The 26295-nt window shown below is 42.4% G+C and overlaps 1 protein-coding gene across 1 annotated transcript in view; it reads left to right on the top strand.

Annotated features, from left to right (window-relative positions):
- LOC107269666 (nuclear pore complex protein Nup88) overlaps positions 1-26295 on the top strand; it is a 257533-nt gene that overhangs the window by 98898 nt on the left and 132340 nt on the right. The window lies entirely within an intron of this gene.

Here is a 26295-nt window from a genome sequence, read left to right as displayed (position 1 = left end):
GTTATAGGGGTTCGGTGCAAAGGACGCTCAGGAATGGAAGTGCAAATGTGCGAGGAGGACAGTCAGAGGGTGGCTACAGGAGGGTTAAAGAGGATTGCCGATCCATCCATGAAGGATGCTGTAGTGACTGAATGCGAGATAAAACCCCTGCTGATGCTCGGCCAGAACGATCCGAGTGCCAGAAAGAGCAACGAGAAGCGGCGAGCCTATTGAAAGCAGCGGAAGGTAAAACTCGAGGTTGGACCCGAAGAGATGCTGAGGATTTCTCCAAATCCATATAAATTGTCGTATTGTTGAGAACACGGCTTACATACCGATTCGGGATCGCTGTACGGTTTTGACGATATCGTTCGTCTTGTCATCTCGATGTCTTGGTCACGTGATAAATCTCTTTTTGATTTAAAAATTTTGCAAAATTTTTTCATTTTCAATGAAATTTTCAAACGTCGATTATCGCGCGACATAGTAGGTTTTATCAATTTCTTTTTAACGAAAATAAAAAAAATTGTTATCAGGTGGGATCTCTTTGGTTTTTGTACTGAGAACTGATATAAGAAAAGAAATAGAGAAAGCATCTTTAATCTCCCGGTCTATAAAGAGAGAATGAATGGCGCGAGAAGCGTTAAGGGAATGCGAGAGGATTTTGCACGATTTGGCAGCCGCTACCTTTCGAAGCCATTGGCAGAAAGAAAATCGGCTTAGCGCACCGAAAATATACCGATATTTATGAGGGTCGCGACATCGGGCCTAATCTTTTCGAGATAATAATTTATCGGCGGATACGGCTCCGCGCTCAGTATTTTGACTGCGATCCTTTACTATATTTTTTTTTCTTTTTTTTTCCCCTTATCCTCCTCATACTATCATTTACCTTTCATTTCTTCTTTGACGTTGGACCAATCCTTATTCATCTCTTTAATAAACGTACGCCAGTACTCTTATAGATAATATTTTCAAGATGCTCAATGGCGACTGATGGTAATAGCCGATGTCCGGTACGTATACGAGTCATTCATATGAATGATATACGTAGCGGAGGATTTTCTTTTCTATGGAAAATTACCAATGTTGATCGTACGAGTAATAGGATTCGAGGGAGCAGAAAGGAGATGAGTGTCTTTCGGTGGAAGGAATAAAGGAATAGGTACGAGTGTACTGGGTTTTACGAAGTACACGCGTCGAATAATAATGGCTGCCGAACTTCCCGGTGATACATCGGCTGGCATTTCATTATTTACGATATTTCCTTAATCCAAAAAAGTCACGGAGACGAGAAGGGAAGGTAGGTAGTACGAAAAAAAAAGTTTAAAAAATCGACCAGTGAAAAAGAAGTCAAATCTGTGAGATCTGCCTCACGTAGTAAATATGGCGGACTTCTACTTTTTTCGTCTTCATATTTTTCTCTATCTTCCTTCTTCTCCTTTTCTTCTTCTTCTTCCTTCCTCTCCTGCCGTTTCTTCGGAGACCCACAAAATTTACGAGAAATTTTAATACTCTATATTTTGCGAATATATACCTAATGCGCTAATACCAATATGTCTGTCTCTCTATATGTTATGTACATGAAAGTATCTCTATCTTATATTCTTTTCTTTTTTTATGTAGTATAGATATAGCTACACTCTGATTCTACCTTTTCCAAGAGCATCTTCTCTACCAGGACTCAGGGCGTCACTGCTGCTATATATTTTGCAAATCTTTTCCTATTTATCACCAGACACCCTTTCTGTCTCTCTCTCTCTCTCTCTCTCTCTCTCTCTCTCTCTCTCTCTCTCTCTCTGTCTCTCCCACACCCTTTACACGTATGCATACGTAAATGTATATCCACATGTACGCGTCCTGAGCGCTCGCGCGATTTTCCCCTCGCGTCAAACCGTTTTCATATTCTCTTACTATTTCCCTGAAACGAGCCGCTAGAGATTTCCAAAATTGAGCATACGTGCCAGGAAAGACACATGCCAATTTTAAGTTCCAACCTATAAAGAGTCACAGTCTGGTTCTGATACGGTATGCATCCACTACAACAATAAATAGTACGACCAAGCTATACGTCAATAGTATGACGATCTGTCTGCCGAATAAAAAAAAATATATGAAATAAATCAACAATAGAATAACGAAGGTGGTGAAGAAAAAATGTTGAAGAAAAAAAAATTTCCTTTCTCTAGGCGGCACAGTAGTAACATGGGAGGTGTGTAGCAGGTAGTCGTAGCTCGAAGGATCGCGTGTCGCAGAAGATAGCGGGCCGCCGTTTGTAGAATGTAAAATTCGTAATGCATCGCCGCAAAAGTGGAATAAGCCAAGACATACGGGAGGGCCAGGCGTACGGTTATGTGTCTCATTTATCAGCACAGATATTATTATGGCGCAGGGCTCCGCACGGCCGTGGCTAGCAATTTTACATACGTACAGGCATTTGTACCTTCGCGATATAATATAAGGACGTAATAATGCAAGACACACTCGTTCGCGCACACCCCGTACGCAGAACAGACTACCCTTATGTAACCAGTTACTATAGCATACCAGAACCTAGTAGGTATGCCCCATGAGAGAATCCCACGTCAAGACTTCGTTTCACAGGCAACTCCTGTAGAAGAATAAAAAATAAATATACAAACAAATGGGACCGAGCCACTCGAATCCATGATAAACGTCACAATCAGCAGGACTACATCTGAAAATGCGATCGTCCTTTTCGCCTTTATGGGTATCAATGAAAAAATGAAGCAACCCCATCAATAATGTAACCAGGTCACCAGGCAGTAGTTACTCGATTAAAATGAAAGAAGCATAGTCGTGCAGGGATGCTTTTTGGTAGAAACGGTATTCTTGCACGCTCTAGGTACTTTTTACATGGTAATATATATATATAGGTAAGTACATACGTATATGACGTTGATACGTGGATCTTCTCCGACCAACCCCTCTCCCACCTACCCCCGAGTTCGAAGGGCTCCCACCACGGTCATCAAACCTTAATACATTTACAGCTCACGAGAGCTGCTTCTGGCCTGAGTATCTGGTGGGGTATCTGCCGCCACATCTCTCTATAGAGTGTATCACGTTTGCGCATGTGAATATCACACGTATAAGTAGAAGAAAGATGGCCTGGGTCGTCCGTCCCCAGCGGCTAACCCCCTGATATATCGTTTACGTGTCTCGGCGTGCATACGTCGTTTGGGACACATGCCTTCCTTCACCCTCTATCCTACGTCCTTCCTATACCTTCAGCAGCCACCCCGACCCACCTTCGTCAACCTACACGTTCTCCTTCAGCGTCTCTTCGAGGACCTCCAGCATCTCCGTATCCCGTGCTCACGCGAACGCCATTTTTGTTTTACGAATTCACAGGGTGACGAGAAACGTTATGGTCCGCCAAACGTCATTCTGACGTATCCTGTCACGTTACCGAGTTTGAAAGACCTTTTTTTCATCTTAATTCTCTTATTTCAGCCGAGGCAGGCATCGATATGGGACTTTTATGGGGTCTGCTACTCGACGGGATAAATAGGACGCCGATGGTAGATCGGTGGGCATTATCACGAAGGATCTCTCCTGATCGCTAGAGATGATGCACTTCTGGTGTTATGGTTGTTTCCTCATGGTTACCATGATGCATCCTTTACCTTGGATGTAACAGTCATGGGCGTTATGGGATTCTGGTATCCAGAAAGGGGGAGACGGTACCCTGGCCCCGTGACGCTCAAGGCTTAGCCATAATCTGAAATATATTGGGGCCCAGTGTTTGTCCACATCTCCTTGACATTATAAATCGGCAAAGCGTAGGCATTCGTTCGTGGACATTAGTCAAAGGTGGGTAATGTCGTACGCGATAATGCCAACGATATCACCAACGTACTCATATGTGGAAACGTAACCGTGTGTGACTGGGCACGAGTACGGGGTCTTTTACGAGCTCAGAATCAAACGGACCTTCGCCAGTTTCACTCTCCGGATAAACCATAGGATAAAACTAGACGCCATTAATATGCCAAACTATTTTATAATTAATTATTATGATTAACGATTATCACGTGACAAAGTTAATTTCTTATTTAGCTATTTAATTTTTTTTTTTTACTTATACATATTTTTACTCCGACTTCCTGTCGATGCTCCTTTACGACCCTTCAGTTCTGAAAGGTCCTGTACACGTCCTGGACATCAGTGTGTATGCTGAAACCACCAATAGAATATAGATAGCCGGTCCTCTCGGGTCTCCTTTTCCATGGTGTAGTAATGCACTTATAAATCAGGTTCAGCCAGGGACCACCATAAAGCATCGCTATGTTTCGATGTCCTGAGGCATTCCTGGGCGGGTTCACGTTTGATTCACGCACGACCATGTGTGGGGCGCTATATGCCTATGGTGTCAGTATGGTGTGGCATGGCGCGAGGGCACAGGCGTGAGAGAACTTGTCGCTGGCGATAATAGTTTATTTGTCGCCGAGCCGCGCACGAGATATGTTCCGGTTTCTTGGCCGTTACTTCGCCAAGGATTGTTTATTATGCGAATTGAACGAGCTGAAGGCGATAAAGATCCCTGTATGTGGATTTACCTTTTTTTTTATATACTCTTTCTTTTTTCAATACCCCATAATCCTTTAACTCTGAGACCATTTCACCAGCTTATTGTTTCCCTCGAGTCTTCGGTCCGAAATGTACAGATTTTTCGAAAAAGTCACTCTCGCGTCCGACTATCACGCGTGATGACGTATCCTAAGCATAGCCAAGAGAAAAACATAATTAGCATTGAGTTATCGGCTAATTTGTCGTCCAGTCCTATATGTCTGTTATTAATGATCTAACAATACTGAAGATAGCCAACATAGGCGTAGAGTATTCCATAATACATCGGTTGCTTGTAAGAAAGCAACATCCTGTCATTTGTCACGATGCGGTGTTAATAACCTCCGGAATTTTTTTTTATCGTTAAACAAGTAATACCAATAAGTCGAATATACATGAATCCTTATCAGGTCCATTAAAGATTACAGGGTTTTCGCGGTTTTGAAGAATGACACCAAAGCTCGCGTTATCTTCGATCGTTAATCAAGCGATGGACCAGCGGTAATCCCATACGTCGAACTTTTAACCGACAGACGTGTAGATATATATATTTCTATATGTCTCTTTTTATTTATTCATACTATTTTCAAAAAAAAAATCAACGCGTGATTCCGGGAGTCTGGTTAAGCCTGAGAAGTTTAGCGCTTTGAGCGTCGGTTGTTTTATGTCTTCAGCACTCGAGACTCGTTCAGATAGGATCGACTAGCATAAGTCAAACACACGATACTTCTTCGTTACTTGAGGGCAACCTTAATAATTCATCGAAGCCCGCGCACCTGTCTTACCGTAGGTAAAGGCTGGCTTTGGTTGTGTCGCGCAAGGTCAAGTTCACTGGATAATCTCCGGTTCCCTTTCTTCTTATGGGTTGCCGCTTCGCCGAACTGGATCTCTAATTATAGATATACGTCCAGTTTGTTTTTATCTCTCTCTCTCACACACACGCGCACATGGGTAATTCTGGGATACGTGGACTGTCCTCATATTTATTTCTACAGTTTCTTCAATCTTTTCTCCCTTTAATTTTTTCTTTTCCTCTCCTACCATCTTATCTTTCCCACTCTCGGTTTTTATCCGGCGTGGTCGCTTTATGGGGCCCACTAAATCCGCGGTGGCTGACGAATTTATAAGGTCCACGATTAAAGCGGGACCTTGACTGCGAGATCGCCTCTCTGTATGATTCTCCGCAATGCCATAGGACAGGTAGGTAGGTAACAGTGGTACGTAGGTACCTACCTTGTATCGTATTTGTTCTACCGAGGTTATCATACCGCATCTCCGTACGTGACGAGGGATATAATAACGATCGCGTATATACACACTGTGCTTCATAACTGGTTTTCTACGTTTCTGTAATTCCACCTTATTCCACCTTACGCCATGAGAGGGAGACTGGCCTTTGTTCTACGGCGTTCCGGACTTTTTGCCCTGGAGACTTGTGTGGGATCGTGTACTGCGTCAAGAGATTACAATATACAGGAGAGACAGAGACAGAGCCTAATGGTGGTAGAGGGAAGAGGAGCAGAGAGAAAAAAAATACAAAATTATATAACTTTATTCTACAGTCAAATTAAAATCTATTGTCTCAATGTTCTTCCTACAATACTGTAGTAAAATTTCTTCCCTTCCAATCGTAATTAATTTATATCAGACTTTGTCGGCACGTTTCGTTTGACGCCATTGCGGTTTTTACAAAATTACCAATGAAGACTTTTTTTGCGGCTACGCCTTTGTACCGATGCAACATGCTTATTGCACCTTTTAATGCGTCTTGCGGGACGCCGCAATTCTCAATCGCATCTTTACAGACATTCAGAACTTAAAGATCCAAGTGAATCTTCTAGTCGGAGTCGTAAAACCTGTGTATACGATATACCTGTGTGCGTGAGCCTTAAGGATTTGATCGATCGTCACACAAGTTTATTTATAATAAATCAATATACCGTTAGTAGCGGAAGTAACCGGAATGGATTTTCAGGACGTGAATCCGGTAACGAGTGTCTTCGCATGGAGCACGAAGAATAATGTTGTTAAACTTCCCATAAATTTGGCCGATCGATACGCGCAGTTGTTCTCAAGTCTTTCGCTTCATTCTCAGTGTGTTTGCTTCTACCCACTCGCGATAAGTCGGCGCCGTGTTGCGACTCAATCCCTATGGCTCTTCCGTATAAATCTTACTGCCGGTATAAATCAACGTGCCTCCAGCAGCGTGATACTGAGGAGAGTCCTGATACACGCGAATAGGACCCTTCGATCCCTCGCGAAAGACACACGGGTCCCACTTATGGCGTCCCGTGTTCTTCCACAAGTCCCAGCCATGCTTCACCACTACTTGGATTCCTTCGTACCCTTCTTGGTTTTTTCTTCAATTCTTACCAACTTTTCATTTTTCTCCTAGTAACGATCTCTAGCATGGAATCCCTCTGGAAATAGGACACACCCTATAGCAACATTAGATCCCGCAATGATTTTTTAAGAAAATCATTTATCGGTCAAATGAATCAATTATGAGTTAGATTCTGACTGGGAGGTGTTATCGGTAGTGATAAAGAAGTGGTGAATGGGACAGAACGGAAGAATCAAAGACTTGATAGGATTCGATGAAAAGACTGGACTTGATGGATGTTATAGGGCGGTGAGGTGAAGCAAGTTCACTCGAGGGTTAAAATAGTGGAAGACGAAGGGCCCTTCGTAGTCCATTGGTTGCTCTTTATTTCTTAGCTCGGGACGAGCAAGAGGGTAAGAGAGAGAAGAATGGGATTGGCGAACGGAAGAGTGAGAGGGGAAGAGTTGCAGACCCCGGACACTCGATGTTATTTACGAGGACTGATTTATCGGGGGAAAGGAAGCGGCAGCTTAGCGGCCCGTCCAATTCCCGGTGACAATAAGAAATATCACTTGGGATGTCTTCACTGGGACATACAGGACCTCACCATCCAAAGGATGCGCCAGGACTAGTTTAGGTACTGCGGCACGCGATCTATATTTTCTTCGCCTTTTTCTTATACCTGGTCTAATTTTTTTCTCAAAATAACTGCACTTGTGCAATAAACCCAAGGTCACGAGCAAGTTCACGTGCAATCTACGGCAAAAAAAAGAAAATCCCTCTCGACAGATGCGAACCGCAACTCTTTGCCGGCAGGGCGTTAAAATTATTTTAAAACCACAGAAACTGATATATGACCCAACAAAGGAAAACTGGAGGAAGTATCCGCGTAAAGTTTGCTCTCTGTACTGGCGTCGTTAGATGTTACGTTGATGACCGTAACTGCGGCTGAGTCTTACTGAAGGGGGATGACGAGGACGGGGAAACAGAAAGACGCTCTGCGGTATCTTTTAATTCTTATCTTAAAGCTGCGTTCATAGACTCTGACGGTGACCTTTAAGGTACTAGCGTGTCAGTATTGCGGAAGTATAAAACTATGGCTGGTAAACCAGTAAAAGTATAGTCCTTTGGCAAGTTTCACTTTCATTTCGTTTCATCTCGTCTTGCCGTTTCGTCTGGTCCAGGGAGAAGTTAAGAGCCGGTATATATGCTACTAGCTACTAGGTTTGAGATCAGGGAGGAAAAAGACACGTGAAAGGATAATCGCAGGAACGTGCTTACCCAGCCTTTACGATAATGCGCCACAGTCACCCTCTTTTGTTCGCTAAGTATCAATATCGTAGTGGACCTCTTTGATGTCACCGAATATTTGGCAATATGGTCAAAGCCTTGGATACCTTTAGGTTAGGGTAGCCAACTTCGACGGGACCGAATGGCCAATTTGTGGTGGGCCTGTTTTTTCGTTGGGTAGTTACAAGGGTATACGGTAGGAACTGGTGTCATTTTGACTTCCCACTGGGCCATCTGGATGTACAGCATCCCTCCCCCCCTTTTTTCCCATTCGTTTACCTTATCTTTTCTTTTTACCTTTTACCGAACATTTCCTATATGTTTATTTTTCCTACCTCGAGCATTCTTGTCGATTTATCAGTCTCTGACAATGTTCATATATTTTTGATACGGAACGTGGTCAAAGGGATGTTGAAAAATTTATGTCAAACGAACATTAATTTGAGATCAAAGGATACGAACTGTTAGTAGTTTCGCAAATGTATGCAGAATACTCGTGGGGTAGTAATAGAATAGTACTGGCGTACGATACTGCACAAGACCACGCTTTATTCTGATTAAATTAATTCGTCCTACCTGCTCGAGCACTCTCTCCTTTTTGTCACGTATGGTTTTAGTTGATTTTATAATAGGTCGAAATTGCGCCATTATGCCGCTACACTGCGGTCGAAATACCAATGGGGATGCTGTAGGTAAAAGGAGATACAAGACAAAGGGAAGAAGACGGGACTCCTCGAATCCAAGCGAAATTCTAATTCAATTAACCCTTGCGCATAATTGCGAGTCATATAATTACTGTATATTTTACATATTGTAAAGGCCATTCGGAGCTTACCGTTATTATCAGTTTATTACTTAGCAGTAGTCGGTATAGTAGGAAAAGAAAAATATATTTCTTTTAAGATATGTTTCCGTGGCATCAAAGCATTGATCGGTTGATTAGATATATTAGGGTGTTTTTATTTAAAAATAATTAATGGATGTCAGTGAAGGGGTTGACTAGTGGAAAATAATAGTTTCTGATGGAACAAGGTAAGAGCATTGAGGGTATATGTAGCTATTCTACGGTGTCGAGTAATAGGGGTTGGTTAAATCGGCAGGGGTGTTAATTGAGAACCCCTGTCAGCGGCGAAACAAGCCATAAAATCCTGAGGCCGATATTACCATGGTCCGCATATTCCGGCGGTCAATTCCGGATGCTGTGTGGATGAGGTCCAGATCTACCTTGGTTTCTCGTTCCTTTTTATCTATTCGGTACGACTGACTCTCTTCCTGAATCCTTGAATACCGTAGTTCATCCTCTTCGACCCTCCTCGACCCTGCTATTCAACCTCGTCAATTCCTTCCAAGTGACAATAAAACATTTTATCCGAAAATTACCACGACTTCCTCACCGCAGCACACCAATAACTCCTACCAGAAATATACATACGTGCCATGTGTGAATCTCTACCAGGTTAATATACTACTGGTCCAGACGTATCGAAGAAACTTTTAGGTCGATACACTCGAATGGTCTGTCGATAAATTTTCCAAAAAAAAATTCTCTTAGGGCAGTGAGCGAAAATGCCTGAGCTCGATGCTCTGAGTTAATTGGTACAGCTTGCTGCAGGGGGGATGGATTTTTATTTGCCAGCTTGGAAAGTGCGTAGGCAGTATGTACAGTCGACTAGGCTTAGAAACGATAAAAGTAAGTGGTATAGATTTGCAGTAGTAAGGATGGCCATTGGATGGGGATGGTGGTCGGTAGAGGGTTGGAAGGCCGTTAGGAGCGGTGCGTTCAATTAACGTGGCCTGCGCACTCCTGCCACGTTCCTGGGTCCTGACTATGGTCCTGGACCATAGTCCTGCTTATAGTCCTGACCACGTTTCTACCCACTGCTGCCCGGTAGTTAATGCTAGAGGCATACCTACTTACCTACGGCAGTTTCTTTTTATGAGCTGACCAGCGCTAAGGGTAGTTTCTCGCTAATTGGTATCGAACTGTTATTCTCCTTAGTCGCTCAGAGGGTCCGCACGAAAGACGTTGCCAGGAAGGCTAAAGGATTGACGTTTGTAAGAACCATAGGGGATGCTCGGTAAGAACGTATGGGGTGGAGAAAAAAGAAAATAAAAGTATAAATAAGGAAAAGAAAAATATCTTGATGAAAATCAGTTGCCCGCGAGTCGTTCTCCGAGACTCCTGGCGAGAAATCAGCCGGGGGTACCTAGAGTGGCAGGAGGGTGCGTTGCTAAGGGTAGGTGGCGGTTAAGGGTGGTCGGAAAAAATATACGGCAGAAAAATGCGAAAATTATTGATATTGCCCGGGTCACATATCATTGTCTTGGGATATAGACATCAGCCCACCTCGCGCCCCATATAACTCTTCGAGCTCCTAGCCCCTGCTAGGCATTGAGGATCGGAAAGGGGTGGTAACGGCGCTTCTAGAGAAGAGTAGGGCGGCGCCGACGGCCCTGATATATTCTTGTAATATTTTTCGATCATCGCGTGTCGCGGAGATTTATAAGGGAGTAACCGACGAGGCACCTCGCCACCTGATCGCGAGTTACGACCCCTACAACCTCACGAGTATCTACCCTATACCTGTAGTACGGCTATTTCACCCCTGGCAGACAGAAATGCATTCTCAAAAATCTACCCTTCGTCCGTCAGATACTCCAATTTACTTCACCATATTGATACTCATGTATCTATCCGTATACTGAGTAGTACGGTAAACTATCCTTCAGGAATTATTTCAGAGTCCAGTTGGGGTTGGATCTTCGCCACTAAAGGATACATTGGGAATTATAGTGAGAGTAGCAATTAGTCCAGGGAATTTGGACTCGGCCAATCAAACGAAAGTCTTGCTAACGGCCGATAGAACAACCCCATACTCGATGGATCCGTATCGTTCGGTTAAGGGTGTATCGTTTGGCAGCCTAATACAACCTTCAGGACATTTCCTACCGTACGACCAGCGTCCTGCTACCGTCGAAATCCAGAGGTTCTCAAATTTTTTTCTAGAAATGTTTTGATTTTTTTAAATTTGCTAATTACGTTTACCGACGCTTCGCTACGCTTGCGGGATGAAATTGTAAGAAAATTTTTTTTTAAATTTATATACTAAAATATCAACGGTAGGACTGCACAAGTGTATAGGTAGGTTTGTCTAGTCCGAAGATTCTATTCCTACGAAACTCTAAGGGATGTTAGCCCCTATCCACTACTGTAATACAGAAGGGACCCCCGTTACATTATGATGGTGGAGACGATAGCAACGAAGGCCCAGTTAAACTGTTCGGAAAGCCCCGTGGCTTTCCAATTAAGCGAAGATCCTGCGTACGAGGGTTACTCTCTCTATTGCCGGCCACATATTTAACACTACATAAATTGCGACCCAGTCTTATTGGACATTGATCTAATTATTTCGCCAATTCACCCCAAAAATTAACCTTCCCAATCAAAACCCATAGCATAAACAGTACAACCTAGAATGTTACAAAAACTCTACATTGCATGAAAAAAAAAAAGTTAACCACCTACGATCATTTACCAGACCAATCAGCATTCACCTAAATGATTCTATTACAATTCCAAATGGCATGATCAATGTTCACTGATTGGATCATCAAAGAATTACAAAAAGAATATAACAGGATCAGACCAATCCAAGAATGAATTCAGCATAACCCGCAAGTCGTTTTATGCATATACAGGTAGCATATAAGTACATGGAGATACAAGAAGAAAATCAAGAAGACAACAGATGTCTCCTAATCAGTGCTCCCGTCTCCAGACGTAAATGCCCATAAGTGAACGTCACAACCTGAGCCACCATTGTCATGGGTATTGTGAGCTGCACTATAAAATTAAAAATTATGAGCAATTTATTCGGTGGGCAGATCGTCCCGATACGGATCTCGACTAATAAATTTGAAGATGGCGGACACCCTACACCACGGGTGCCCAGCGCCCCATGGATCCTCATAGATCCATTCGTATCCGTTCCGCTTTTCAAACTTTACCCCATGAACAATATTACTTCTATAATCTTTAACAGTTTTATGACGTTCTGATATTATCTTTTTTTTTTTCCCCCCATAAAAAATCATGACCATTGATTTTCCTTGATGATCAGTAATTTGAAGAAAAATTTTTTAATCGCTATAAATATATTTTCTGATAACTTTTATCTCTTACCCATTGAATGAATTTCGAGTAAAAAATTTGAAATGATCCTGTTTAATCTCATATGACTATCCACAGCCATAATGGACGATATGTTTGATTTAAAGTCCCGCAGTGTTATCTTTCGTCTACAATTTCATTTTATACTGGCCGACAGGTACACGTCGATGCGTTGGCTAATGCTGTACATCAATAAACGTCCGCGCGTTCTACCAAACTCATAAACAAACATTTACATTTAATTGGTCAGCCGCATACCTGACTAATAGCCATCCACGTTTTTGGTTGTCCACCCATTTCACTCCATACCACTTTCGACTAAAGTCAATTTTTCTATATCACACTGTATAATATGCTTAACTCGATCCATATCCGTATATCAGATATATTGAAATAAAAAATTTTTTAAATTTTATCAGTCACAATAAAAGTAGCACAAAGTTCGTTTTAACCTCTGAACTGTGTAAGAAAAAAAATACATTATCAGTCCCATTCCTATAGTCTGTACGTTACAACACCGTCTTGATTAGTATAGCCGTTCTAATTGATTTTACTGAAGTGTCAAGTGGTTATTGCTCCTGAACGACAATAAAAAATGTATAAAATACCACAGTCGATATATATATATTTTTTTTCGTATGACTTGTAAAGAGAAAACATTCGTCCCCCCATTGACTTTCTTTAATAGAAGACCGATGCGTAGGTAACATGTTCCGTTTCCTGTATTACAAGACTAACGGTATTTACGGAGCGAGAGAAGAGAGGGATAATAAAAAGAACAGAGAAAAAAATAGAAAAGGGATTCGGTATTTCAAGGTAAAGGGGCTTCTCGACGTTAAAGGACCAGGAGGTTTCCCGGTGGCAATAATACAACGATATTTTATATCAAGATCACATTCGGCCTCGGGAAAGAAAAATGATGGCTACGTTTCTCCGGTAGCTCCCAAGCGAAATTCATTTTGACAGATTTCATACATTGAATTGATGTTTATATGTCGCGTTTGGCGAAAGATAAGCCGAGCCCCGTCGTCCTGCGTATCTATAAGCGACGTTTTAGTTAATACCGACTGCATGAAGTTGGACAAAATATATACCGTCCGATTATATAATGTATAATACGCTGTCCAAGGGATCAAATCCTTATAAAGGACGACGCAGAGACGGTATTTCGTTATATATAGAAAACGGAAAAGAAATATTAAAAGAAACCCGGAAGATCGTTGTTGGGCTTTGTTGATATACTTAGAAGAATAGCCAATGAGACTATCTCGTACTATAGACATTTTCAAAATACCTGTCTTAAATTGAGTATAGCTATAGCTATAGAATTACTTAACGACATATAAAAAAGTGCGCAAATGACGTAAGACGCATATTCCAGCATCTTAATTATATTGTCTGACAAATGACAAACAAGGAAACAACATCACGGAAGATTTACAATTATTGAAAGTAGTAGTACAAGGAGCGTCAATGATGCCCTGGAGTAAGCGTCATTATCAAACATCGATAAGCCTGTATCCTCACTCCAGAAAATCCTTGATATTTATTATACAAGTTGTAATTGAATAATTTGTCGCAGGAGGGCAGCACTTGCCGATCAGTACTGGAATGGTAGAAACTTAATGCCTGGTATGTGGAACAAAGTTGTGTCCGAGTGTCGATCTCCTATATCGAGCTCCTGGACGCAGCTTCGTCTCCCCTCTCTCTCGGTCACCCTTTGCTCCGTTATATCTCTCTTCCATGCGGCAGGGGCGTCTCTCTCTCTCTCTCTCTCTCTCTCTCTCTCTCTCTCTCTCTCTCTTTCTCTTGCAATTTGTTGATCACTCGTTCATCTTTTTCTCATCTTTCTTCTGAGGTAAACTTTGTACTTGTTCATCTACTTTTTTTCTTTCTTTCTTTGTGTTACCTAGTTTCTTAATTTCTTCCATTGGGCTCTACCTTCCTCTTGATATCACTTTGATATCACGGTCAACTCCGTAGTAGATAAGCCAAGACGGTTTGAGCGTTGAAGAGTCATGGGTTGGCGTCGACATCCCTTACTGCGCTCTCTAGGGGTCACGTCAATCTACGTTCGCTTGTGCTACTCCACTTTGCGTATGGGTGATCTCAAAGTTACCTGGACACTTCTGATCACCTTCTGTTAGGAACACTAGCACGCGACATTACGAGTAGAAATATTAAGTATAAAATTTTCTTAAAATCCCACGGTAGATATTTTTGATAATTACTCGTGTATACCGTAAGAATATTTTCACACGTTTGGTATAAATGGGATCTCCGCTCCCACCTATATTTATTTTCTATAAGGTAAAGTCGGGACCCACCTATACGTATTATTAGTGTAGCTCTCAGAACCTCCAGCCGAAAGTTCTATTAGCACCTTATGAATTCCAAGCCTAAGATTCTCGAGTGCATCCAAACCGCAGGCGATATTAATATAGCAAACAGCCGGAGCGATGTCGTTAATTTATAGAACAACGGAACCATCTGCTCCTCTCATCGGCCATTTCGGTATCCTAGATAGAATCCTTCCGAATTTTCATCTCGATAAATATATACGTATAGCGTGTGCACAGAACTCTCCCAAGAATCTCGTTATTCCTTTTTCATCTCGAGATGACTAAAGATCTTTCCAATAAGATCGACGCGAAAAAATGACACCACCAGGGAGGTGACAGGGCTGCCAATACATATTGGGGGAAAAAATATTATTACCAATTTATCCTGATCCCATTAGCCTTCCACGTGGCGAGTACTGAAGATGGATCATTTCCGTATGTCATTTCTCCATAGGTGTTCTCCTCTTTGAAGTTCTAGAAACTTTCCAGAAACTGTACGATCAGAATGCATCTTAACACTGGGACTGACACGTGCACTTACGTAACAGGACGAATAGTTATACTAGGTGCCCATTCGGTAGCGAAATGGTGAAATTGGAAATTTCACGTGCATCTATGTCGAGTGATATAGGGAGCTATTTCTCGTGACACTGCGAAATAGACTTGGCTGTATTACTATGCCGAGAAGCCGAATCGAATTCCTTGCTTACCTATAGATAATAATAAGTGGCTCGCATAATATATAATATTGGCATCTCTCTTGTTTTCCAGAAAATAGAGATTCATTATTGCCAGTCGTTGCATATGGCTTTGTGCATGCACATAATTGCGTGCCACTCAAGATCCTGGAAAATCCATATCCACTGCGCTGGCAGTGTCTTTGGGAAAAGTGCGGGAGGGGAGGGGAAAGTGGGTAAAAGAATTTCCTTCGACCCTCGAGCTCACAGTAAATCAACCCTTGGCAAAGGGATGCCGGGATACTCCAGAGGGAGGATTTGTGCGCTTGTAAACGGAAACCCGATGTATTGCAAACGATTGGCCAGGATAAAGGGATGTTTCCATTCAATCCCCAAAACGATACGTCTTTTCGAATCGACGTTAAATGCTCTTGAAAGAGTATATACGTGAGAGTAAGTTCTACCGTTGTCTTATATGCAGGATAGTGATGATATACATATAGGAGAAATAGATTTGATAGTGCTGGACGATTAACCCTTTGTCAAAATGTCGGTTGGTCAAATTGCAGTGAAGGGTGGGTTATGGGGAAAGAAAAGGATGGCTGGAGGTAGCTAGGCGGGCAAGTGGTCGTAGAATAGGGTGGGTGGGGTGATTAGCAAGCGGAAGGTTAGGTGAAAAGGTTAGATGATGTTTGAACCTTTCTAGTGTTCTGGGGTCATAGGGCAGGAGTCGAAGGGTTCCGAAAGGTTCCGAAGGGGCCCGAAGGGAAAGGTACAAGGGCGATCGAGTGTGTCGTTCTTGGTTGAGAACAGATTTCACACCTCATTTAGCTGACTTGTATATACATTTAGGTAAAGGGCAGTCTTAGTACTTGATGCCCTTCGTGGTTTAGATCTTATATAATATGATCATATATATTATTTTTTTAGATTGTTTATCATTAGGATTGCCTAAAATCTGAAATAATTATTTTTTTAATATCTAACAATCTAATCGAGTAAATGTACCTACTGATTGATAAAAGGGACGACTTTCACTTGTACAGATTTTAAAGATCTTTTCCACAGACGGTTGCGTCTGATGTAGTGGTTAAAAGGAAATTTTCATCCTTTTAAAGATTTCTTCACGAATATCTGTCCCTTGTGGGATTTGTATCCTTGCGGTTATACCATTGAGTAATTCCGAAGTAAACGACGGTTAATTTCAAAGTCTGACGTTTTTATCATACTCTTTAGAAAAATTCCCCGAGAGTCTTAAAGATTTGACTTCTCGATTGGCTCCGAGGTACTTTAATCGCACGAACGATCAAAGCTATGAGAATCTTTAATCGGCATGAAGATGCGCTCTTATGGATTTCTTATTCAAATTCAATTTTGACCTAGTCAAGTATAAAATTCACTTAACCGCCCGTAGTTGTGTAGGACACAAAAAGAATGTGATAATAATGATCAATACTAATTTTGAAAAAAAATAATATAAAATAAATCACTCCCTCGTGGTATGTATGATAATTCCGATATTATGCGTTTACTGTATACCGCAATGGTGAAGTTTGACGGATCGGTACTGCGAATTCGAAATCAGAAATCCTAGAGATGCCACACTGTATAGACCAACGGTAGTTTTGGTTTATAGACAGTCGGGGAGTTTGAGATGGCGAAGGCAGTGATGCTGATGGTAGCGTAACTGCTAGTGGTTATTCCAGTGGTAGTGGTTTGGTTTGGTATAGTGAGAGTGAACGAGAACCAAGAGAACCGTTGTACCACGGTATAGGGTAATATCTACTCCGCGCCATATTGCTGATTAACATATGCATCCAATACTGCCGGCTCACTCAAATGCAAACACGTCAAGCCAGGAGCAATCTCTACTGGTAACGTTGTATAAAGCTCTGATTCAAACGGCATATTAAAGGTAGACTTGATTCCGTCTATGAAACATTCGCTCAACTATTGGCCTTAACGTTTTCAAACATTCCTTAATATTTACTACACATTTTTCAATGAAACTGTTTAAAATGAAATGCAGCATCGTGTGCGCAGTAAACTGATTTGGGATTGCGTATTGGTTATAAGGATACAGTGAATCGATCGGGACTTCGAAAAGTCTTTGTAGATGTATCCTATCAGTGCCATTTCATTGAACTGGATAAATTGACGTACCTGTTTTATTTTAGCACCTTTTTCGAAGTTCCAAGCTGGCTTTGACGACTGTGAGCCAAGTACATGTTCTGGGATGGGTTACGGTACGTATCGCCTGGACCAGTCTCGACTATGGAGGATATCTGGAATATAACGCGTATGCATATATGTGGGGATCCTAACGAAAGAGAAAGAGACAGAGAAAAGGCAGGGATGAAAGGCAAATGAACGAGTCACTCCGTGAAAGGAACTCGTACAGAATCCGGGAAACCCCATACGGGGTTCCCGCGACATGGCACGGCCACCGACTAATTGGAATTCGTCCGTGGCAGTCGAAGCAAGGCTTTCTATAATTGAGACGTGGCCAGACCGGCAAAAAAGCCGAAAAGGTAAAGGGGATGCAGCCGCTGTCAGGACGGTGGCATTTTTTTTCGTTGACTTTTCTCTTTTGCTTAGGGGCTGAAGAGAGAGTATGAAAGTATATGCATGAGATTGTGGGAGGGGGGTACTTACGGAAGACATTTTGGGTGGAATTTGAAATAATGAAAATTGGAATGAAATTAGAAAATTCGAAAATATTTTGAAAAATACTGTTTTTGCTATTTCTTAATGGTGAAGGGATAGGGTTAAAAGGGTATAAAGCCGGAAGACCAGGGTGAAAAATAATAATAAGAAAATTAATAAAGAGACCCGGGCAAATAATTAATTTTTCTAATAATTCTTCCCGCGTTGTTATTTCCCTCGCCACTTAGCCCGGGGGTTCGAAATAATTTCATAAGGGTTGGCTTGAGAACCGCACCTACATTTGCGAAAATACATACCCTTTTAGAGATTCCTCTCCGTACCCTTGACCATGTCTGACCGCAACATAGACTAACCCTTACGCTCTACTGCGCTTCTCCAGCATCATCCCCTAATCGCGTAGGCGCACGCGTGTTAACATATTCTCATATGAGCCAGTAAATTCTTGCGTCTTTCACATCTAGAATTTTCATACCCCCGATCCCATGCCGAATGCCAACCCTTAAACGTGATATACCTTCAAAATTGATCACCAGTCAAATTTCACTCCCCAACCCCATTTTCCAAACCTCTAAAAAATTATTTTTTATTTAAATTACCATCGAATCCTAAACGATCTCTTTCGATCGGAAGAAAATACCGTTTAAAAAAATTATTATCCTTCCGTACCTCAAGGGTGAGAACTCGACAAGTCACTACCACCCCCCGGATTTCCCTCATATTGAAACCTCATTTTATCGCCGGTTAGAAATTATACTTACCTCGGCCGGTGAATATTAACGCAACGGCGCGCGGTCATGTTTGATCATTGTGTTATACGGTTCCCCAGGCGCACACTTCCCATAAGTGTATTTTGAATTTTCATGTGCTTTAATAATGTTGCAGGTATGAGTGCGCATAGGTATTTTCGTAAGGGTTGGTCCCTCTCTTTCTCTCTGTCTCACTCCTTACAATAATCTCCCACTCTCCCCCTCTCTATACGTCATTCTCACACCCATGGAGTGACGCGTTCATACGTATCACATACGTGACTTCGTAGAGCGTACGTGTCTATGTTACGAAGGTACAGATGCCGACGGTGGGGCGGAAGGGGGTGGTGGTGGGGTCAGGCAGCACTGTTTGGTCAGTCAGAGAGCATAAAGGCTCTCGAGAAATTAATTCTCTTGCTTCCCACTCCGTGGCGAAGCAGCTACAGAGGTATGTGTTTTATTATTGAATGGCCTCCATCCTAACTGCGAATCAACCTGGCAATTGGTTTATTATAATTTCATTGTGTTTTCATTACCCGGTTTAATTTGCGCCTGGACGCTGTCTCCTATTATTACGTATCCAGAATATGCTCAGACATTAGACCCTGTAATAGATAATTTGTTCTCTTCTTTCTTTCTATTTCTTAGCTCTGAATGCTTCGTGATAATAAATCAGAGAATGGCGGATAATGGATATACATTTTTAAAAAATTGGTGACGAAGTCACCATCCTTAAAAAAAAAAATATCATCCTGCTATGGCACCAATTTGCTTCTCAATCAGTCTCGCTCAGTAAGACCATCCTTCGGCATCCCTTATGAGAACTTTATGATACGTGATTTATGATACTTTTATTAGTAGGAACATCGCGGTAGCCACCGATGATGCATGTCAAGGTAGTAGTCTTTTGGGTCCCAATGGGATTTGGATAGACAATTTTCTAACGAGCTTTCGGTACTGAGGACGATGAGCATGTTCTATACAGTTTATTTACCTGACACCTATGTACACATATGGGTGTATGCCGTCTGACTAACCAACCGGAAGGAGTGCCTCCAATTTTAGGATTTTTCACGTCGAACGCGTCGACTGATCTTCCGCCACTTTTATTTTCCGGCGTCGACTACGGGGTACATCCGGCCAAATCGTAGTTGGTTCTTTTGACATCGACGTCAAACGGGTTTAGCTCGACGTCGCCAGGCGTCGAGTGCTGTGAGTGGAAGGAAGGAAGCTTGTAATAAAAAAAAGGATGAAAGTTAAAAGAAGAAAAAAAGTGGTCCAATCCTTTTGATTGACTGTTTGAACGATTTTCACTCGACCTGTTAGACACTGGCATTGATTATCACTTATTGAATTTGAAAATCCCGCGCTACGGCTTAAAGGCCAAATCACCCTCGAATTTTTCCCCCACTGGCTTTCTCCAAAATCCACCTACTGTCTATATACATGCATATATATGCCTATGTTTCACCCCCCCCCCCGCCGCCAGGGTAACTTCTCTCGGGGCACCGATCGTGCTCGTACAACTGACAGTGGAACTTGTATTCTCCCTACCTGTCAAGTATTCCACCCTTGCTTTTCATACGTGTGCCCACATGCACTTGTACACGTGTGCAATACACCTTTCTGGTTATATCCACACTTGAACGCTGGAAAATGGACTCCGGTGCAAGTACACATTCCAGGCAGGTTGCTCCCCAGAGGCTTTTGTAACAGGGAGAAATATTTTGTCTGGCTAAAGGTAACCAGTAGCCCCTCGGACGGGTTCACCTGTTCCCATACGTGTACGAAGTGGGATACGTGCTTGCGCTACGTAAGATTAACATACGAACCAGTACGTGAAATATTGACTATCACTCCGATCAAATATTCACGTAAACTCTGGATATTACATGGAGATTTAATTCCTTTACGATCATTCTCTTACCAGTCAAATTTTGACTGCCTCTCAATGCTACCGGTACCTACGTGAAAGTGCATACGCGATACCAATAGGATGCACCAACGCGCAGAAGGAAAGTTTAGATTTTCGAAAGTGGAGCAGCATCGTCCGGGGATTCGGAGTTGAAACGTAGGAACGTCAATGTAATATTTATAAATTACTGTTAGCGGGGTCTGTGCTAGCCTGAATATTCTCCCTGGTAGGTGGATACGGGGGGGGGAAGGGTTGGGTTGAGATTTGTCGGCTGGGGGGGAGGGAAAACTCGCCCTCTGTACACCCCCAGCAGGATCCCCCTCTGGTACCGTGAACGTTACAACGGTCCACTTCAAGCTCGAACACTCCACCCTGAAATCTCATCGGCCCAAATGGCGCATCAACATCTATTATTTACCGGGTTCAGAATATTAACGATACAGTTACCGTATTCCAGAAGCTAAATTAGTGGAGATTATTACGAGTGGCCTCTCCCTTCTGCCACTCTCTCTCTCTCTCTCTCTCTCTCTCTCTCTCTCTCTCTCTCTTACACTCTTGCTCTTGTCTCTCACTCTCTCTCGTTGCGTATATCGTCATGTAGCTTTGCGCGAGTGCGTTACGCTTTTTACGAAGGTGCTTTCATTAATTTTAATATTATTGCATATTGCTTTTGAAATTGCCTGAAATATTGTGACGTCATACTCGTTAATCGTAACGCATCGGTGTACGACTTTTACCAGAAACGTCACCGTGGACCGGACTGCCGTTATGACGTTTCGACGGTGCAGTGACGTGGATACGTAGTCGGACGTACGTGAAATTTGCCATTTGTATAATCTCGGGCAGTGATAACCGTTCAGTGTCTTTTTATATCGAGTCCAGAGAATTCATGGATACATTTTATTGGGGATCTGGCTCTTGACAGCTTGGGACTTTTTAACAGAAGGGATGTTCCACCCTCCGCTCGGTAGTACTTCACGGTGTCCTAGTCTCGGAAGACCAATTTCAAGATAGGGAAGCGTTCGAGAAATATGGAAAGTCCACTTTAAAGGACGTAAAATGAGCCGGAAGGTGCGCCTTTATAGAGGCTCTCCCGCGACCCCACAGGACCTTCCGGCGCTCCATAAACATGATGTACATTCTGAGATTTGCGGAAAATACCAAGAAGTATGAGAAATCCTGTAGGAGTAGTCGCCTGATACAGTCCATGCTATGTAAATAGGTAGTAAAGAATCAGAGTCTGGTAGCGAGCGGGTTACATCTACTGTCAGCAAGTAGATCTAAAAAGATCCACGTTATTGAAAAAAAAATCGAAGCAATTCCATATACAACATTTCATAAGGCATTTTCATGATAGCCATTCTACTCTAGTGGTCGAATCCCTCGAGTATATGCCCGCCCCACGTATTTTTTTTTTTTATCAATAACCGAATATAAAAGTTCTCGGTGGCGCGCCACCCTCGCGATCAGGCGTCGTGAACCCCTTGATTTTTAGGATCCCGCTGCGAGGTTAAAGCGCCGCGGCGGTAGTACTGGCGGCGCGACGGCGGCTACGGAGCTCAGATTTATTTCCCCTGGAGCCTCCGGGAGAGAAGGACCCTTCCTTCTATGGCCTTTATTGACCCTTTATACATCTATTTGTTATGCCGCGGCCCTTTGTGCAGAGAACGATGGAGAGACGGGCGGACCTTGCCATTTCTACCCTAGGCTATATTTGACCAGTATTATAAAAATCAACCGACCGATTTCCTTCGTGAAATATTACTCGCGCGCACCCTTGAATATTTTATGGGGATCCGGAACGTCGTCTCACATTTATCCACTGTGCAAGGCCCTTACGTTCGGTCCGATCCTAAACGGACGTCATCCACTTCGTTATACGAAATACTCAAATACCCATCTGAGCTTGTACGGATAACCATACTGCACGGTATACTCGACGATCCAGAATGCCAGAGAGGGATTGGCCGATTTCTCTGGCAAACGCGTCCAGATTGCATGAGATATTCCTGCAGGATGCCCGGCCACTAATCTAACAGAATTATAGACGGTGACGCTAGCTAATTGTCTATCTATATCTGACCGTGGTTGCGTAGGTGTCTCAGTGCCAGCCTTGTGCACTATCCCTACACGTATGGGCATTGTATGGCGACTCGTACTTGTACGGTATTGTACGTTCCGGTACTGACGGACGGACAGAGACACACAGAGACCGACAGACAGACACTGCAGCTACGGCTCGCGCATAATGGCCACGCGGCGCGTGCATTCCTAATAATGAAGACAACGATAAATCAACGCGGAGAATACGCCCGCGGATGTGCACCGAATATATCCCATGCATAATATCGTGTGATTATGTCGAGCGTCTCATAGGATTGTTTCGAAAAGCCAGATTGAACGGAGCCAAGAATCCATAAGCCACATCAAGGCCAGAATTAAGTCAAGGTCTGACATGCGAATATATAATAAGCATATAAATGTATAATAAAAAAAATATCGTCAGTCGCATCACGTGTCTGATGACCTGATAACGCATTAAAAATTAAAGTCATCGACTCGTCTGGTCAGGTTGTCAATGACGAAGAGCGTTTTCATGATGATTGGTCACATATCGGTCGACTCTCGCCAGAACATTTGTCGAGCGTGGTGACTCGTGACGCTTACCATCAATTGGCGACTACCAGCTCCCGACCCTAGAGTTCAGCCCTCTGACTAGGGATGATCCGTTATGTCAACCCCTTCGACAAGAATCGATCAAACAGTCACAAATTGCAGGTATTCGCTAACGATCGTAGTATACAGGGTATTTCAAAATTTGAAACAAGTCAGAAATCGCCATTGGTCCGAATTTGGAATACACATTGTAATATTTTCGTGTTTATATATATATATATATATATATATATATATATATATATATATATATATATATATATATATATATATATATATATATATATATATATATATATATATATATATATATATATATATATATATATATATATATATATATATATATATATATATATATATATCCTTCAAAATCGATCAACTAAAATCGAACCAGGATGTACAGACCGCATAGTATCCGATATGGAAGCAGCCACTGTAAAGTCCATTGCACTCGATGCACAAGACAGAATGCATTTCCCGTAGGTGCAATACGAACCTCAGGATGTGGCAAGATGCACTGTCCTGCAATGCAGTCTGCCAGGTATCTCTAGATGGACAGATGAAATCCGGTACGGCAATAAAGATTTATTGTCAGGTTGGATACGTGTATCTACGGGCTATGGACATGTAAGGCCCAGGTATCCGTAATTCCGTAAAACGCACTGCTGAAACTGAACAGCCACTCGCTTGGATATCGGTTACACGTTACGGTCATCTCGTGTGTGTCTTTTCTACTGCAGGCGGTATTGTTTTACACGCGATTGTCTCTCGCCATTGCGATAATATACTTTACCCAGACCAGTGCCGAACGGCTTTGTTCAGTATTGTATCCTAGTACGGTGTTGTCTTTCCTACCTTTATTATTCTTACTTTGCTACTCGTAGGAAGCGACTATTGTAACGCTGGCTTCGTTCTATTATGAATACTTAAATAATATCGTTTACCCAATTGTACCTTTTCTTATGAGTCTTCTATAGGGATAGTCGGTAACTGTATATACTTGGATTAACCCCTTACGCCAAGATGTAACGTGTGGCTACTAATGGGACTACCAAAACACGTATCAGATAATAGTATCTGTCGATACAATCAATCTCACTCAATTAGTCTGATCATTGATTATTACCTCGTCTAATCCCCTTCGCGTAACTCGAGTAGGTATTGGATTGGAATTACCGGCCTTTGAATATTGTATAGTGTGGTATGGATATAGTGTGGATAGGTGTGATGTAAGCTGTCTCTTGAGAGTGGTTTGAGTATGAAAATTTTACACGATAATAAAATTCATCTCGAGTGTGCTCGATGGAAATTGATTTCATGTGAATCCCAGAGACGATGGGACGGAAGAGCTTTTAATAAAAAAGCCAGCAAGCTGCAAGTGGAAAATCCGATAGAGCCGAAGTGTACGCAAATATTTTCTCTGCCTCTTCTAGGGGGTTTGAGGAGATAGCGATAGAGAGAAAGAGAGAGGATTGTCGATGAGTGCTCCAGAGGGAGAGAGGACGAGATTGGTAAAACGGGTGAGGGAAGGGTGTCGAAACGGGGATGCTGGCGTCAACACATCAAATCGAGTGTGTATCGGTGGCGCGGAGCGCAGTAATATCCTTTGATAACCAATTTGTGCATCCTGCAAGCCCCTCCACGTCAGGTTCGTTGGGTGTTATGTACCGGGTGAAAATTTTCATCGAAATCATTACGCTTCTTGTGTATCCAAATTTTTATTATAGAACTAGGTATTAGGAAATTATCAGTATGGAATTTACATAAGAATTAATTATTTTGAGAGAAATACAACATTTTTCGGGGATCTTTAAACATCCTGTGTATTTATGGTTATAAATGATAAATCGATATTTCGATTAATGAATTTAATACAGATGTGATTCTTGGTTACGTGGAACAATCAGAAATACGAATGCGACATTAATTAGCGTGGTTTCCGGATTGTACAGTTAATGGGAAAATAATCGGACACCCGTTACGTGGTCCCGCAGGAAGGCCCACAGCATGCGTATCAATTTGTGGCATAAAAGGTTGCACTTGATGTATTTTTATTTATCACCTTCCATCGGGCCGAATGCGTTTCTCTCTCTTTTCCACTTTCCATATTCGTAGGTTGGCATGAATGTTATATATGTAGTATACGACATTGCACACATGCGTCTACCGAACCTCCATCGAACCCACCCCTACGTAGAACGTTAAATCAAATTACTCGAATAAATTGCATTGCTAGGATTTTCCTGATTTTTTGCGACGAATTGAAATGGAATTGTTTTGTACGGCAATTATGGAGCATACTATTCAAGATATACATTTACCAGCCACGTACCATCCATTCAGTTTCCCCTCAGAGACTCGGTCACCCCAGGCGACCACTTATGATCATTCGCCAAGACTAAAAATTTCATCCCCACGACATCCCATTGACTCACCCCTGATTTCTCTATAAATCGCACTCTTTAAAAGAGATAAAAAAACAACAGAAAGAAGTAAACAACCTCCTTCTCAAGTACGCATCAATTCACCCCATTGCAACGATTGCATCCCCATTTATCCGACATCCCCAATGACTTCCACCCCGAGTCTAAAGCGAATCCGTCAATCGGCCTAACCGTTATAACCTGCACGACAAGCACACGTGACGTCACTACATATATACAAAATGCGGGGAAATTTTCCTCTACTAAAATCACCAGAGTAATTGTGTACGAATGACGTATCCCTGAGTTCATCCCCACATATGTAATCAAGCCAATCCAGGGGTTGAAAAGAGATACTACAGGCACCCACCCCTATTCGAACAGGCATCGAGAACGCAGAGGCGCGATGTATTAATTACCAGTATTGATGTCCATTTGCAGTGAATTGATGTGTGGTCGCTGTTGCATCGCAGGCCGGGTTCGCCAGCCC

The sequence above is a fragment of the Cephus cinctus genome, unplaced genomic scaffold (genome assembly GCF_000341935.2).
Source record: "Cephus cinctus unplaced genomic scaffold, Ccin1 Ccin1_scaffold0689, whole genome shotgun sequence".
In the NCBI taxonomy this organism is placed as follows: Eukaryota; Metazoa; Arthropoda; class Insecta; order Hymenoptera; family Cephidae; genus Cephus; species Cephus cinctus.
This window is presented reverse-complemented; position numbering and strand designations above follow the sequence as displayed.